Below are 15,440 nucleotides of genomic sequence, written 5' to 3' on the forward strand. Positions count from 1 at the left end.
AGAGGAGAGGAGAGGAGAGGAGAGGAGAGGAGAGGAGAGGAGAATTTGTTTAAGAGTGTGAGTACTTTTCAAAGTATTTCCTGTCATTTGTATCTCTCTTGAAAACTTTCTGTTCAATTTCATGGTCCGTTTTTAGTTGTGTACTGTGTTTCCTTGACGCTTAGTTTTTGAGCCTGTGGTTTGTCACTACTCCACAGTTAGAAGTGTAGCTGGTGAAGACTTTTTCCTGTCCTGTGGGCTACCTCTTCAGTTGGTTGACTGGCAGTTCCCTTTGCTGGACAGAACATTTTTAGTTTGATGAGATGCCATTTGAGGATTGTTGATCTTGTTTTCTGTGCTACTGGTGTCCTATCAGAATGTCCTTACCTGTGCCTATAATAAGTTAAAGTATACTTCCATTTTTTCCTCTAGCATCTTCAGGGTACTGGGTCTTCTGCTGAAGTCCTTATCCACCTGAAACTAAGATTTGTGCAGGGTGAGAGATAATAATTTAGTTTCATGTTCTGCATATTAAAATCTAGGTTTCCTATCATCACTTGTTGAATATGTTTTATTTTTGCTAATATATATATGTACTTTTTATATCGTTGTCAAAGATCAGGTGACTATAGTTGGGTAGACTTATATCTGGGTCCCCTATTCTTTTCCACAGATCTCTGTGTCTGTGTTTAGGCCAGTGCCATGCTGCCTTTATTACCATGGGGCTGTAATATAATTTGAAATCAGGTATACTTATACCTCCTACTGTAAAACTACTTAAAGACTCTGTCTTACCCAAGGCAAAATGGTCATCACAAGAATTCAATTGACAATGAATGCCAGAATGTTGTGGGAGTGTAAACTCCTGCAGCAACATTGTAAATCAATCCAGAGAGTTAAAAGCAACAACAACAACAACTAGAAATATAAGTACTATAGACCCAGCAATGCCTGCAAGGACATAAATCCAAAGACTTTATTCCCTACCACAAGGACATCTGAACATCCATGCTCACTGATGCTCTACTCACAAAAACTAGGAGGTGGAACCAACCTAGATCAGCTGAGATGTGGACGTGGATAGGAAAAATACAGTAACTCTACACAATATCGAAGAAAATTTAAATCAAAAGATCTGTGGGTGAGTGAATTAAACTGAGAAAGTTGTGCCTAAGGAGGCAACCAAAGTCCAGAAAGACAAAGGCAGCGAATTCTCTCTCCTATGTGGAGCTTAGCTTTGAGAATTTTTTTTTTTGAATGTTTAATTTGTAGTACATGTGGAAGCCAAGACACTAATGAGGGGCCATTAGCAAAGAGATGTGTTGTTGGGGAGACCAGTAGATTATAGGTAAAACAAAAATGGAGAACGGAAGCACTAGGGACAGAGGGAGTAAAGCAGGAAGGTGGTGAGCAGACAGGGGTAGGACTAGGGGAGGGTAAATTGACATGAAGGATAGACCTATGCTCTTACAACCCAGGTAAGAAAATAATTGGATGGGCAGGTAGAACACATGTAATATGAAAGAGGGGAGGAGAATACTGGACATTAATGATTTAAGCAGGAATGGGGCTTGAGAGATGGGGAAAGTAAGAGGCAGAGGTGAGTTAACTAAAACAAAGGATTGTGGGGAAGCTTAAAGGAATCCCGCTGCTTCGCGTGCTAATTGCTTGAGCAGGGTATCAGGCATGGGTGGACAGCACTGTGCTCAGAAGATGTAGGTAATGAAATGAAAATCTCAGTGCTAATGGATGGGGTATTTCCCTATGAGTTATTGGTCAGGAATATCCCACCAGATGCTCCCAAACAACATGGGCTGCTGCTGTCATTCTCGGTTGCCCAGTATAACTAAATAGTAAAACTATATTGCTGAAGGAGCCCCATAATTTTGTTGTGAGTCATAGAGAAATCAATCTGAAACTGACACAGACTCTTCCTTCTCACTGCTAGCTTTCACCATCCCAGAAGGAGTGGTGCAGCCAACTAGGAAAGAAAAAAGACATGAACAGTCTTACCCAGGACTGGACCCCAAATGCTACAATACGCAATGCTGACTTGCCAGGCAAGACGTGCCCTCTGGTGTAAGATGGTGGCATGTCTGTTCTGGAAGCAACCAACCACTTTCTGCTTGAGTTTGAAGTTTGAGACGCAGTGAAGGGCACCCCCCCCCTCAGCCCTGAGCACAACTGATGCCATGGCTGAGGGGGCCATGTTGAGACTCAGGTCACAGGCAGCAATACCAGCCAAAGGAAGAGCAAAGACCTGATCCATCAAAGTCCATCATTCTGAGGAAGTCCCCGCACATACTAACCTTGCTTTTTCACTTCTATAGTACTGCTTCTGGGTAGCTGTTCTTGCTAACGGAGGCACGCCAACCTACAATGTGGGGTTTTGTGCTTAAAAGTCCACCCTAAGAAGGGCTTGGGACTTCACTTGGGTCCCAGACACCCAGTGTAGTCACCAGATGGCTAATAAAAACTTTCTCTCTATTGGCTTAAACCCATGGCTGAGTGGTCTTCTCTGGCAGATATCTCACAACAACAGGAGAGACTTCATGCCTGGAACTGTGAACCGTCCTATGGCTGAATTGGTATAGGCTCTAGGGAAAGCCATTGTTACTATTTTGCTAAATAGTCAAGTTGTTGAACTACCTTTTAAATGTTTATGTTTACACATAGACTTGTGCTGTTCTCAACCTTGGTCAGCGAAGCTGCTTTTTGCAGTTGGTAGCAGCTAATGCAGAAACGCAGAACTCATGAAAGTGAAGAGTGTACGTGTTGTTTTTAAATAAATCTCCATTGTTCAATTTTATCAATGAAAATTTGGAGCCAGATTCTGGGTGAAAAGCCTGCTAACTCAGAGAGGCAGAGAAAGCACCTAGCTGACCTTCCTACACAGCCAATACTCCAAAAGGAGAAAAGACATTCTACTTCTCCTCACTGTCTCTAAAACCCTCAAACTGAATGTCCCTCTTCTCTACTTCCTGTGCATCTCCCTAACCATTCCCCCTACTTCCTCTCATTTCTCTATGGTATTTTTCTTCCTATGTTAACTCCTTATCACCTGATTGCTTGCTCCACCTCTTGTCCTATGGTTGCCTTTATTTAATCCTGTTTATAATGAACAAGAAGCTCTTGGATTAAAGGTGTGTGCTAGAGCTGAGCCACACCATAACTAGAAACATGTTTTTCCAGTAAACAACAGAATCTCAGGGTTCACAGTGTGATCAAATAATTGATGGGGTGCTCAGCCCTACATGGACTGTCTCTATCAACCCTGCCCTTGCAAAGCTTAGGGAACATCACAGAAGAGGGAGAGGATGTGGAGAGGTGCCCGGAGATGCTGTCTTCTGGACATGGCATGACCATTGCACACTTGAGCTCACAGAAGCCACATAACCTTCACAAGATCAAAACAGTCAAAATTCCAGCAGAGATGGAAGAGCGGTGTTATGGGAATATTTAAAAAATGAATGCACCCTGCAAACTCCCTTTCCCTCCAGGCCACGTTCTTGAGCCAGTACTGTCCGGCATCATCATGTCCTGGTGGGCTCTTGTTATTTTTGCCCAGCTATTTGCAACATCTCAGTCATATGTAACTCTTTACACACCCCAACAATCATTCATCTAGCTAGTGCCTAGGACCTGGTAGGTAAAACATGACTCTTAAGGCTTAATTATCTAATCAGGTTTATATAATAATATCACAATTTACAAGATGCCAATAAAATAATTTCAAAACAAAGTAATAAAGACAATATTCTAACCCAATTCATCTGTTTTGTAAAAACCTTTGCTTGGCTGTATAACCACGTGGGGTCTGACTCCTCATCATCCTCTGACTCCATGATGAAGATCCTTCTCCTCCTGCTCCTGACCTTTCTCCTCCTCCAACTCTAGCTCCACCTCTCTATTCCTGTCCAATCACAGGCCTGTCACTGCCCTAATGTGATTGGACAGAGAAAATGCTGCAACATCTCACCCTCTCTGTTCAATTAAAAAAAAAAAACTTTCTCTCAAAATATAAATAAATGCTGCAACAGAGCAGCTCGTGAGGCCGAATTCCTCACTAAAAACTATGATAGTTACTGAGAGAGAATCAGTTTTCTGTGGGAGTGTAGCTACTGTTACAACTTCCTGTACTCTGGGGGATGGTCCCAGACCTGTGTACGTACCAGCAGCACTAAATGGACTTAGTGGGTTATAAGAATAACAATAAAATAATAATAGTAATAGTAATAGTAATTAATAATAATAATAATAATAATAATACAATTTAAAGAGAACATGAAGCTTGGAGAAGGTGTGCTCCAGAGGTCTTTAGCATGGGTGAGGGTGGAGAGAGTAAACGAGATGGATAGGATCAAAATACATTGGATACATATATCTCAGTCATTGTTCTTTTGCTGACCATAACCAAGGCACCTCTTACAAGAGAAGCCATTTAATTGGTGTGATGGTTTGTATATGATCGACCCCGGGAGTGGCACTATTAGGAGATGTGGCCTTGTTGGAGAAGATGTGTCACTGTGGGTATGGTATTTAAGACCTTTGCCTCGCTGCCTGGAAGCCAGCATTCTGCTAGCAGCCTTCAGATGAAGAAGTAGAACTCTCAGCTCCACCTGCACCATGCCTGCCTGGATGCTGCCATGTTCCCACCTTGATGATAATGGATTGAACCTCTGTAAGCCAGGGCCAATTCAATGTTGTCCTTATAAGAGTTGCCTTGGCCATGTTGTCTCTTCACACCAGTAAAACTCTAACTAAGACAATTGGGGACTTGCTTACAGTTTCAGAGGTATATTCCACTTTCACCACCTTGGGGAGCATGGTGGCATGCTGGCAATCCCGGTGCTGGAGCATGTGCCTGAGCGGTAGGTACATCCTGATCCACAGGCAGAGAGCTGGGAACCTGGAGCATGTGCCTGAGCGGTACATCCTGATCCACAGGCAGAGAGCTGGGAACCTGGAGTATGTGCCTGAGAGGTACATCCTGATGCACAGGCAGAGCGCTGGGAACCTGGTGTGAGTTTTTGAAACCTCAAAACCCACCCCCAGTGACATACTTCCTCCAACAAGGTCAAACTTCCGAATCCTTTCCCATCTTTTCAAACAGTTCCACTCCCTGGTGACTGGGTGAGCCTATGGGGGCCTTTGGGGACCATTCTTATTCAAGCCACCACAACATGTATATATGAATGAAATTTCCAGTGGATTAAACCTAAACCATTTCAAGCATGGCTTCTAGCAGACTTCCACACACACTTTAAACAATGACTAAGATTGGGTTTGCTGTGCCATTACTACAGTTTCACAACTGAAGGCTATTCCTTCTTATTAAGTATTCATGACGTGTGAGAAAACGATCCAGATTTAAGGTGATTGCCACTCAACCCTTTAAGACATGTTTAAATAAGTTTGAATTCTAAAGAAAAGTCTATTTGGAGACTGGCCTTTATTAAAGTGTAAAAAAAAAAGAAAGAGAGAGGCAGCGTGTCAGAAAGAGAGAGGCAGCGTGTCAGAAAGAGAGAGGCAGCGTGTCAGAAAGAGAGAGGCAGGGTGTCAGAAAGAGAGAGGCAGCGTGTCAGAAAGAGAGAGGCAGGGTGTCAGAAAGAGAGAGGCAGGGTGTCAGAAAGAGAGAGGCAGCGTGTCAGAAAGAGAGAGGCAGCGTGTCAGAAAGAGAGAGGCAGCGTGTCAGAAAGAGAGAGGCAGCGTGTCAGAAACCTCCCAGAGCAGGACAGATGCCCGTGCCTCGTGAACGACAGCTCAGAGCCGAAGCTGTCACCTCCCTGTTCTTCTCTGTATTAAATTCTGTAGACTGTGCCACATTGCACTACTGGTTGTGAGATGATCTTCCTTACAGAAGAGAAATGCCTCTTTCTTCTTGTTTGTAGCCAGTATGTGAAATGGCTCTAGCGGCTAATAGCAGAGCAATAAGTGTGTGCTGTCAGAGTAAGTGATTGAAAGATTAATAAGCAACGAGTACAGCTGTGTAGGGCTGGAGATGGACGCTTACCCCCCAAGACGTATTACTTCTTCTAATTGAAAGATAAAATGTATTATTTAACATTTTATTTTTTAATTTATATTTACATGTGTGTATTTGTATATGTACTGACTGGTTCTGTCAACTTGACACAAGCTGGAGTTATCACAGAGAAAGGAGCCTCTCTTGAGGAAGTGCCTCCATGAGATCCAGCTGTAAGGCATTTTCTCAATTAGTGATCAAGGGGGAGGGCCAAGCCCATTGTGGGTGGTGCCATCCCTGGGCTGGTAGTCCTGGGTTCTTTAAGAGAGCAAGCCAGGGGAAGCAAGCCAGTAAGCAGCATCCCTCCATGGCCTCTGCATCAGCTTCTGCCTCCAGGTTCCTACCCTGTATGAGTTCCTGTCCTGACTTCCTTTGGTGATCAACAGCAATGTGGGAGTGTAAGCTGAATAAACCCTTTCCTCCCCAACTTGCTTCTTGGTCATGATATCTTATGCAGCAATAGAAACCCTGACTAAGACAGCATATATGGGGGGGGGAGGTGCCAACTGAGGCCAGAAGGTAGCATTGGACCCTTTGGAACTCTGGCTCTACATGCTGAGAAATGGACCCAGATCCTCTAGAAGAACAGCAAGAACTCTTAATTATGGTGCCATGTCTTCTGAAATTTATGACCTAATTTAACTATTTTCATATTAGTTCTGGTAACAAGAGACATAATCTTAGAGAGTTTGAAAACCTAGTGTACTGGCTGGTTTTGTGTGTCAACTTGACACAGGCTGGAGTTATCACAGAGAAGGGAGCTTCAGTTGGGGAAGTGCCTCCATGAGACCCAGCTGTGGGGCATTTTCTCAATTAGTGATCAAGTGGGTAAGGCCCCTTGTGGGTGGTACCATCTCTGGGCTGGAAGTCTTGGGTTTTATAAGAGAGCAGGCTGAGCAAGCCAGGTGAAGCAAGCCAGTAAGGAACATCTCTCCATGGCCTCTGTGTCAGCTCCGTTTCCTGACCTGCTTGAGTTCCAGTCCTGACTTCCTTTGGTGATGAACAGCAATGTGGAAGTGTAAGCTGAATAAACCCTTTCCTCCCCAACTTGCTTCTTGGTCATGATGTTTATACAGGAATAGAAACCCTGATTAAGACACCTAGGCTGAAGAGAGAGAGCTCAGTGGGTAAAAGAGCTTGCAAGCATGAAGACCTGAGTTTAAATTCTAAGAACTCAGGTAAAGCTGGGTACCTGAGTAACCAATTCTAACTCCGTGACATTCAGGAAAGTTCAAAACTATGGGGCAGTAAAGAGCTCAGTAGCTGCATGAATCAGAGTAACAAGGGGAAGATAAAGAGGGGACCCACAGGACATTTTTACAGCAGCCAAACTATTCTATACCAAATAGTAACAGCGGATACACATTACACAGCTGCCAAAACCTACAGACCACAGCATGAAGAATATACACAAGAGGTGTGCTTAGTACTGCACCGGCATTGGCTCATCAACTGGAGCAAGTGAGCCGTGTCCAAGAGTTAGTGGTGGAGACAAACTGGGCTGAGAATGCAGCTTGGTAGAAAAGTGTTTCCTATGTGAGGTCTGAGTAAGATCCCTAGCAAGGAAAGGAGCTGAGGCTGGAGACTGCTGGGATTGTGTATGGGAGCTCTCTCTCTGCTTGCCACTCAGGGTTTCCATAAACTTAAAACCGCTTGAAAGTGAGATACTAGAGTGAGCGCCTGCAACAGCAGCTTCTTAGGAGGCTGAGGTAGGAGAATCTCAAGTTTGAGGTCAAACAGCAGTTGTTAGGAGGTTCTGCATAAAGACGGCTGAAGATAAAACAGTGGTAAACAAAGGAGATTCCCTCTAAAGTTTCAAATCTCAGGTTCGGATGGAAGGACCAGAAACTCCAACAAATCTGCTTCTAAATTCCGAAGTCTCCATGGCTAGTGTGTGTGTGTTACAGGGCCTCAGTGTCCACCTGGTTTCTGAATTCTGATAACGCTATTGTGATCATAAAAAGAGAAAGAGTTATAAGAATATGTTCTGGCGGGGCATGGGGATATGGGGTGCCTCAGTGGGCCCATGTGGAGGCATCTCTTCCCCCGAGGGACCAGACACATGATGGTATAGTATAGAATAGAGTTTATTCATGGCATGGGGAGGGGAGTTAAGAGGGTAGCAGAGGCAGAGAAAGGCAGAGAGAAGGAGAGAGTAGAGAAATGGAGGCCAGTAATGACCGTGTGGAGAAACGGGGAAAGAGAATGGGGAGCAAGGTGAGCAAGAGACAAGAGAGAGACAAGCATATAAGAGAGAGAGGAGGGGCCAAGCAGCCTCTTTTATACTGGGTCAAGCCTACCTGGATGTTGCCAGGTAACTGTGGGGAGGCACATACCTGGCTGCTGCCATGAAGTTTAGACGAAATACCAACATTCCCCCATTTTGGTTTAGTTAAAAGAGAAAAAATTAGACAGAGATGATGGCGAATCAGGAATAGGGTCGTCATGATATCTGGCTGCTCCATGCTGATATTGTGGTGAAGTGTCTCTGGGGAACCTAGAGGAATGGGTATGGGGGATGTTTGTCCAGTCTTTTGAGAGTTGGCTGTTCCCTTGCTGTCCAGGGTCCGTGGAGCCATCTGATGATAAGTCAGAAGAATATAGGTCCACAAACACACACCGGCATATTGATTGGTAAGGAGTTTCTCCTGTTGGTGGGAGGGACCCTATATGCCCAGATAGTGCCTGGACAGTCTCTTTGGGCTACATTGTTGGCTTTCAATGCTCTGGTCATACCAGTCTCCTGGCTGACCTACAAGTTAGGACATAGGACCACTGAGTGACTTCCTTCTGGAAATACCCTGATTTATAGCTTTCCTTGTTCTTTCAATATGAAACTTCATTGTCCATAATAGAACATGTGTCCCTAGACCACAGTTACCCATTTTGACTTCAGAATAAGCTATCTCTTTTCCTCTTTTCAGGTAAGAGTTGTGGTTTATGTGTTGACAAGCAAATGATTCTCAAACTTTAAAAATAATATCCCATGCCTCCTGAGAATAATTAAATATTGTCAATGTGCTTGAGGACTAGAATGGGCCCCAAAATAAAGTCAGCTGTTCCTTCTTCTTTTCTTTTCTTTTTTCTTTCTTTCCTTTGTTAGCCTTGTTTTCTTCTGAATACTCAATAATAAAATTCTTCCTGTATCAGTTTCTCCACAATTATCTATCTTACCCATATTGATATTAGAGAAAAGCAGCAGACAACATAGAGAAATGATGCTGGAGTTCTTACAACTACCACCAGATTCCAAAACACCTCCACAGACACCAATAGCTAACTTGTTTTTGCTTAGGATTCATCAAAACCTAGTCCTGTGCTTTGAATCTCTGTGGCTCTTGCCTTTTAGCCCACCCACTGGTTCACTCAACAACTGGGGCAATACAATATTATAAAAATACCTCTTACATTTTAAGCAACTAGAATCCCCCACCCCGGACATGATAGCCAGAACTAAGAACACAACTTGATGTCAGTTAAGAGTTAAGGTGGGCGGTGGTGGCACACGCCTTTAATCCCAGCACTTGGGAGGCAGGAGCAGGCAGATCTCTGAGTTCGAGGCCAACCTGTTCTACAGAGTGAGTTCCAGGACAGCCAGGGCTACACAGAGAAACCCTATCTCGAAAAACAAAAGAACAAAAAAAAAAAAAATCCTACTGTGTACATGAAACACAGGCTGATATCCTACTGTGTGCTTAGCCTGCTTGTTTCAGAGAACAATGTCACAACCCACTTCACTTGCTTTGGATTGCCCATGTCAAGTTTTACAAATTAAGGCATAGCTGAAGTCTTAAACCATGTACTTTCCCACACAGGGACCCATGAGTCATGCATGATGCATGTATTATGATAATCAATGATGGAAGCAGTAAATAGACTGGAAGTGACCTCATAAAGCAAATATCCACCCTGAGCGACGGTACAGACTGGCAAGTCTGTCTATGGTGATGTTTGCAGTACTTGTTGTCTGGGTCAGTTGGGGGCAGATGGAGTCAGTGACTATTGACTTAATAACTATTGACGTTATTCTAACGTCTATTGGGGAAGCTCCTGGAAGTGAGGCCAAGCTCCTGGGTTTCACCATTCTCCTTGCCTGTGGCTGTCTCCTGTAACTAACATATCTGTTTAGTTTAAAATGCTCTCTCAAAAATGAACCTTAAGTTAATTTATGGGAAAATTATTTCCCCTAGCCTCAAGCTAGATATAGGTACATTTAGATTCAAAGCAACAACGACAAGCTTCATTTTGCATTTCCATGTTCAGCCAACTGAAATTGTTAAGCTACTTACCTATCTGAAGCAGAATGTTTTCTTCTGCAGACCACTAAGGGATTTTTGGCTTTCCGTGTCTGGCTTAAAGGCTATTTCTAACACTATCAGATGGTTTTGGAGACGGCATCCTAGTTTTGTGGAGCATGAGGATCTCAGTCTCAAATAAACCATGCGTTGCTCTCTACTGGAATATGCCCCCCGCATGCTGTCATTATATCGATGTGGACAAAACAGGCAGTAGTCTAGGAGCTGGTTGGAGCAGTAACCCAGTCCTTGGCTTATACTCATGCTGCAGCCGTCTGTTCCTCTTCCTGTGGGGAAACAAGCCATTGTTTAAGGATCCCAGGAAGGGCTCACACCCTGTATCAGTTGCTTTCTTATCGTTGTGACAGGCGACCTGACAAAGCAACTTAAGGAATGGTTGTTGTGGCTCACGGTTTGCGGGCACACAGTCAACCACCACAGTGGCAAAGGCAAGAACTCGAGGCAGCTGTAGTCTGGAACCCACAGAGAGGTGAATACCGATGCCCCGCTCTCTTTGTACTTCTCCAGGACCCTAGGCCATGCAGGGGTGCAGTCCACACCTAATGGGAAGTGAAATGGAGAGCAACATCAAGTTTACTTCTTAGCAAGTTTCATGTGCACAATACAGTGTCATTGACCTTCATCACCATGCCGTACGTGGGAGTCCCTAGCACTTACTCATCCTCCCAACATTTCAACCTGGTGCAACCAATACAGGGTGTGAGTCCTTGCTGGGATCCTTAAACAATGGCTTGTTCCCCCACAGGAAGAGGAACAGGCAGCTGCAGTATGATAAGCCAAGGACTTTGGCTGCAGCTCCAAGTTGCTTCCAGTCTGCTGTCTGTTCTGTCTGTACACAGTGATAGCATGTGGGGCATATTCCAGTAGAGAGCAATGCAGTGTTACTTGTACACTTTGACCAACATCTCTCCACTTCCCCACCTCCCACCTCTAGTAAACACCATTCTATGCTCTGCTCTCAAGAACACTACAATTATAGACTTGGTACAGGAATGAGGTTATATAGTCCTGCTCTTTTTTTTTTCCTTTTTTTATTAGGTATTTTCTTTATTTCCATTTCAAATAATATCTCCTTTCCTGGTTTCCCCTCTGGGAGGGGGGGAATGCTCCCTTCCCACTCCCCCTGCTCACCACCCCACCCTCTTCCCTCTTCCTGGCCCTGGCATTCCCCTACACTAGGGCATAGAACCTTCACAGGACCAAGGGCCTCTCCTCCCGTTGATGACTGACTTGGCCATCCTCTGCTACATATGCTGCTGGAGCCATGAGTCCCACCATGTGTAATCTTTGGTTGGTGGTTTAGTTCCTGGGAGCTCTAGGGGTACTAGTTAGTTCATCTTGTTTTTGTCCTAAGGGGCTGCAAACCCTTCAGCTCCTTAGGTCTTCTCTCTGGCTTCTTCATTGGGGACCATGTGCTCAGTCCAATGGACGGCTGTGAGCTTCTACTTCTGTAATAGTTAGGTACTGTCAGTGCCTCTCAGGAGACAGCTATATCAGGCTCCTGTCAGCCAGCACTTGCTGGCCTCCACAATAGCGTCTGGGTTTGGTGACTGAATATGGGAAGGATTCCCAGGTGGAGTATTGCTCTTTCTATGCCTGACATTGGACTTGGCCCTGTGTCCTCCAAGCTTACCCATGGTTCTTCTAACAACAGGATATTTTCCCCTGTTTAAAGTCTGGATGACATCCATTGTGCATAAATGCTACAGTTTCCCTATCCTTGTCTGTTCACAGCTTGTTTATTGTGAATAATAATGTTGCAGTGAACACAAGCCTTCACTTTAAATGTGATTTCCTTTATTAAAAAATGTAGAAGTGGTCGGGTGGTGGTGGCGCACACCTTTAATCCCAGCACTTGGGAGGCAGAGGCAGGTGGATTTCTGAGTTCGAGGCCAGCCTGGTCTACAGAGTGAGTTCCAGGACAGCCAGGGCTATACAGAGAAACCCTATCTCGAAAACACCAAAAAAAAAAAATGTAGAAGCTAGGTATGGTGTTGCATAGGTGTAGTCCTGAGGGTGTAAACACTGAGGGTGGGGTAGGAGAATTGGGAGCTTTAGGTCAGCCTTGATTATGTGGCAAGGAATGAAATAAAGGAGAAAAGGAAAGACAAGAAAGATGAAGGCGCTGTAGATAGTCTGGTGTTGTACATACAAATGCTAAACACTGGCCCCCAAGATCTGGTGGCCCTGACTAGCAGATCCTTACATACACCAAATGATGATTTTGATATCTTGCTTTCCAATTTAAAGCTATTGGTTAAATAAAAGTGGCTACAGCCAATTATTGTGGAGAATAGAGGTGGGCGGGGTTTCCGTTCCTGGGCTGGGGAGAATAGAGGTTGGTGAGGTTTCTGTTCCTGGGCTGGGGGTTAAAGGTAAGGACCAAGAGGAGGGAGAGAGGAGGAGGAAGAAGGAGGGAAGAGATGGAAGGAGGAAGGAGATGGAGAGACATGTCCAATAGACATGATGTGCCAGGAGCCCATGGCTGCGTGAAATAACCAGAGGATGAACTGATGGAGCAGAAATAACCCCAGGTGAGATTCAAACAAGTACGTGGGGAGCACAAATGAGGAATTAATAGTAAAGCATATAGAAGAATATGGGGGTAATTTGCTCGGTAATTGTGCTAAAGCTGATTTTAAAATTCCATAGATTTCTGCCTTGATTATTGGGAGGCTGGCCAGGCCATATCAATAACTAATAGAGTTATTAAATAACATTTTAAAATACTATTTACAAGGAGGGAGAAAATAGAGAGGAAGGGAGGGGGGAGCACAAGAGGGAGGGAAGAAGGGAGTGGGCCACAACTGATAGAGCAGAAATTCTCCCACAATGTCATACGTTTGTAAGAACTCAAGGGCTAGAAAGGAGTCAGAGACAAGCACTTAACAATGTCTAAAGAAAAGAAACTCCCTCGGCTGCCTGAAGGGCAGTGTGACGGCAACTTATGAAGAAGGAAAACCACACACTGCCCACCGCCCCAACCCCATGCAACTTAAGCAGTCTTCAGCTTCTACGGGAGTAGATTTCCTACATACATAGCACAGCATCCCAAGTACAGGACCGGGAGCTCCCACTCATAGGTGATCGTCTTAAGACACTGCAAATGATCTGACTTGTATCCACACCATCCTGCCAGTTGTAACCATGGCTTTCATAGCTAGCATTCCGACCCAAAGAAGGTATATTTAAGTCGGCTTCTGTTTGGGGTGCTAAGGCATATCTGATGAGACTCTAAGCCGACCAGACATGTCCCTCCCTCACCTTGCTGCTGATCACAGGCATGGGCCCTTCTCCCCACCCCTCAGGCTTTCTCCTGTGTTTTATTTCCTTGTCGGTGTTGAGAAATGCTGGCTTGTTTTTGTTTAGATTTTTGGTTTTTGGTTTTTGGTTTTTTTCTCTTCCTCCTCAACTCCCTTGTTGCACACCACTACCCAACCCTTGGAGGGTAGTTTCCCCGATGTGGCCAGAAACCATATAGTACTACTGGAGCAGCCAGCCTGCCTCCTAGCTTTACAACCGCGATCGTTTCCCCTTCTCCAGCGTGAGCAGTGTCTGTGACGCAGTGGACCCCGCCTTTTGCTGCCCCTGTCACTTATTGTGCTTTCAGTTCAGGTCTAGATATGAGAACAGCACGGGGATGCTTCCTGGGCTCTGTCCTGTCTCCCTTGCCGCGTTCCTGTTTACACACGTGCCGCTGTGATACTGCCATTTGTCAGCCTTCCCCGCCCCTTCAACCGCTTCCTGAGTTCTGCCCCTGTCTACCCATGCTCCTCTCTGGCTTCTAGAGTTCTTGGTTTGCCCTAAAGTGGGTGAATAAAGGGTAGGAGTTGACGTCCTCTCTCTGCTGCAGCCATCCATAGAATGTGCCTCCAGTCAGCCTCTGAACCTCCATACCTTTTCTTTCCATTCCCTCTGGCACCCACCACCTTCCGCTTCAAACTTCACGATCCACACTTGGCTGTGAGGGCTGCTGGACTCGAGATTCCGGCAGTGGTTGGACGTCTTGACCTTTCCACCTTGAGCCTCCTCGCTTTCTAAAGTCCCCCTCGGTCTGTCCACTTTAACTCTTCCCCACCCCGTGTTCCTCATCCCCAGCTGTGTTCTGGCCTCCCCTCTCCTCAGCACACTCTTCTGATTCTGTCACCAGCCCAGTCTGCTCCTGGGAACAAAGTCTCCAACTTCCAGCTTGTGTGAACCAAGAGCCCCAAAGAGCAGTTCTCAAAAGTCCCTGCCGAATAGATCCACTAAAATCCTAAGCCCCACCGCTCTAAGCGCGACTACAGGCGGCCATTTCCTTCAGGTTGTGCATGAAGCAAAGCAGCTGTGGGAAACCCAGGAGAGCCGTACAGGGAGATAATAGCTAATAACGTTCTCTTGTAAAGGGAGAAGGGAGGGTGCCCAGGCTCACAAGGCCCCTCCCGTTCCTCATACATCTCTGTAGACGTGGTGAACAATGGACTAGATGGATCGGGTCTCAGTGGTATAACTCCTGTAACTCCAATACACTCACTGTTCACAGAGCCAGACTCAGGCTCCTTCCTATCTTAGATGAATATGTATTGCTCACTGTTTCTCTCGAAAAGCTATGAACATTACCTTATTTGGAAACAGAATCTTCACACTTGCAGTTCAGGATCTCATAATGGTATAATCCTAGATATAGGATATGCCTTGAGATATGACTGCTGTGTTTATCAAAGAAAAGGCATAACTGGGCAGGGTAGCGCATGCAAGTCTTTAATCCCAATCTGGAGGCAAAGGCAGTATGATGTCTATGAGTTCAAGGTCAGCCTGGTCTATAAAGGTAGGCTGGAGAGCTGGCTAAGCAGTTTAGATCATTGACTGCTCTTCCAGAGGTTCTGAGATCAATTCCCAGCAACAACATGGTGGCTCACAACAGTCTGTAATAGGATCCAATGCCCTCTTCTGGTATGTCTGAAGACAGCTACAATGTACCCGTGTACATAATTAGTCAATAAATCTTAAAAAAAAAGGGGGGAAGAAAGGACACAAGTGCAGGGGAGAAGTCATGTGGACAGTAATGGTGGAGATTGCAGGGTGTTCTCACAAGGACACAAGTGCAGGGGAGAAGTCATGTGGACAGTAATGGTGGGGAT

At 45.2% G+C, this 15,440-nt stretch overlaps 1 long non-coding RNA gene across 1 annotated transcript in view; it reads left to right on the forward strand.

Annotated features, from left to right (window-relative positions):
- The first annotated feature begins 7,913 nt into the window (after nucleotides 1-7,913).
- The window catches only part of LOC116084622, a 10,795-nt gene continuing 3,268 nt past the window's right edge, over nucleotides 7,914-15,440 (forward strand). The window contains exons 1-2 of the long non-coding RNA XR_004116188.1: nucleotides 7,914-8,072; nucleotides 8,569-8,638. This is a non-coding gene — a long non-coding RNA (uncharacterized LOC116084622). The remainder of the gene's footprint in view (nucleotides 8,073-8,568; nucleotides 8,639-15,440) is intronic.

Source organism: Mastomys coucha, unplaced genomic scaffold (genome assembly GCF_008632895.1).
Source record: "Mastomys coucha isolate ucsf_1 unplaced genomic scaffold, UCSF_Mcou_1 pScaffold9, whole genome shotgun sequence".
Lineage (NCBI taxonomy): Eukaryota > Metazoa > Chordata > Mammalia > Rodentia > Muridae > Mastomys > Mastomys coucha.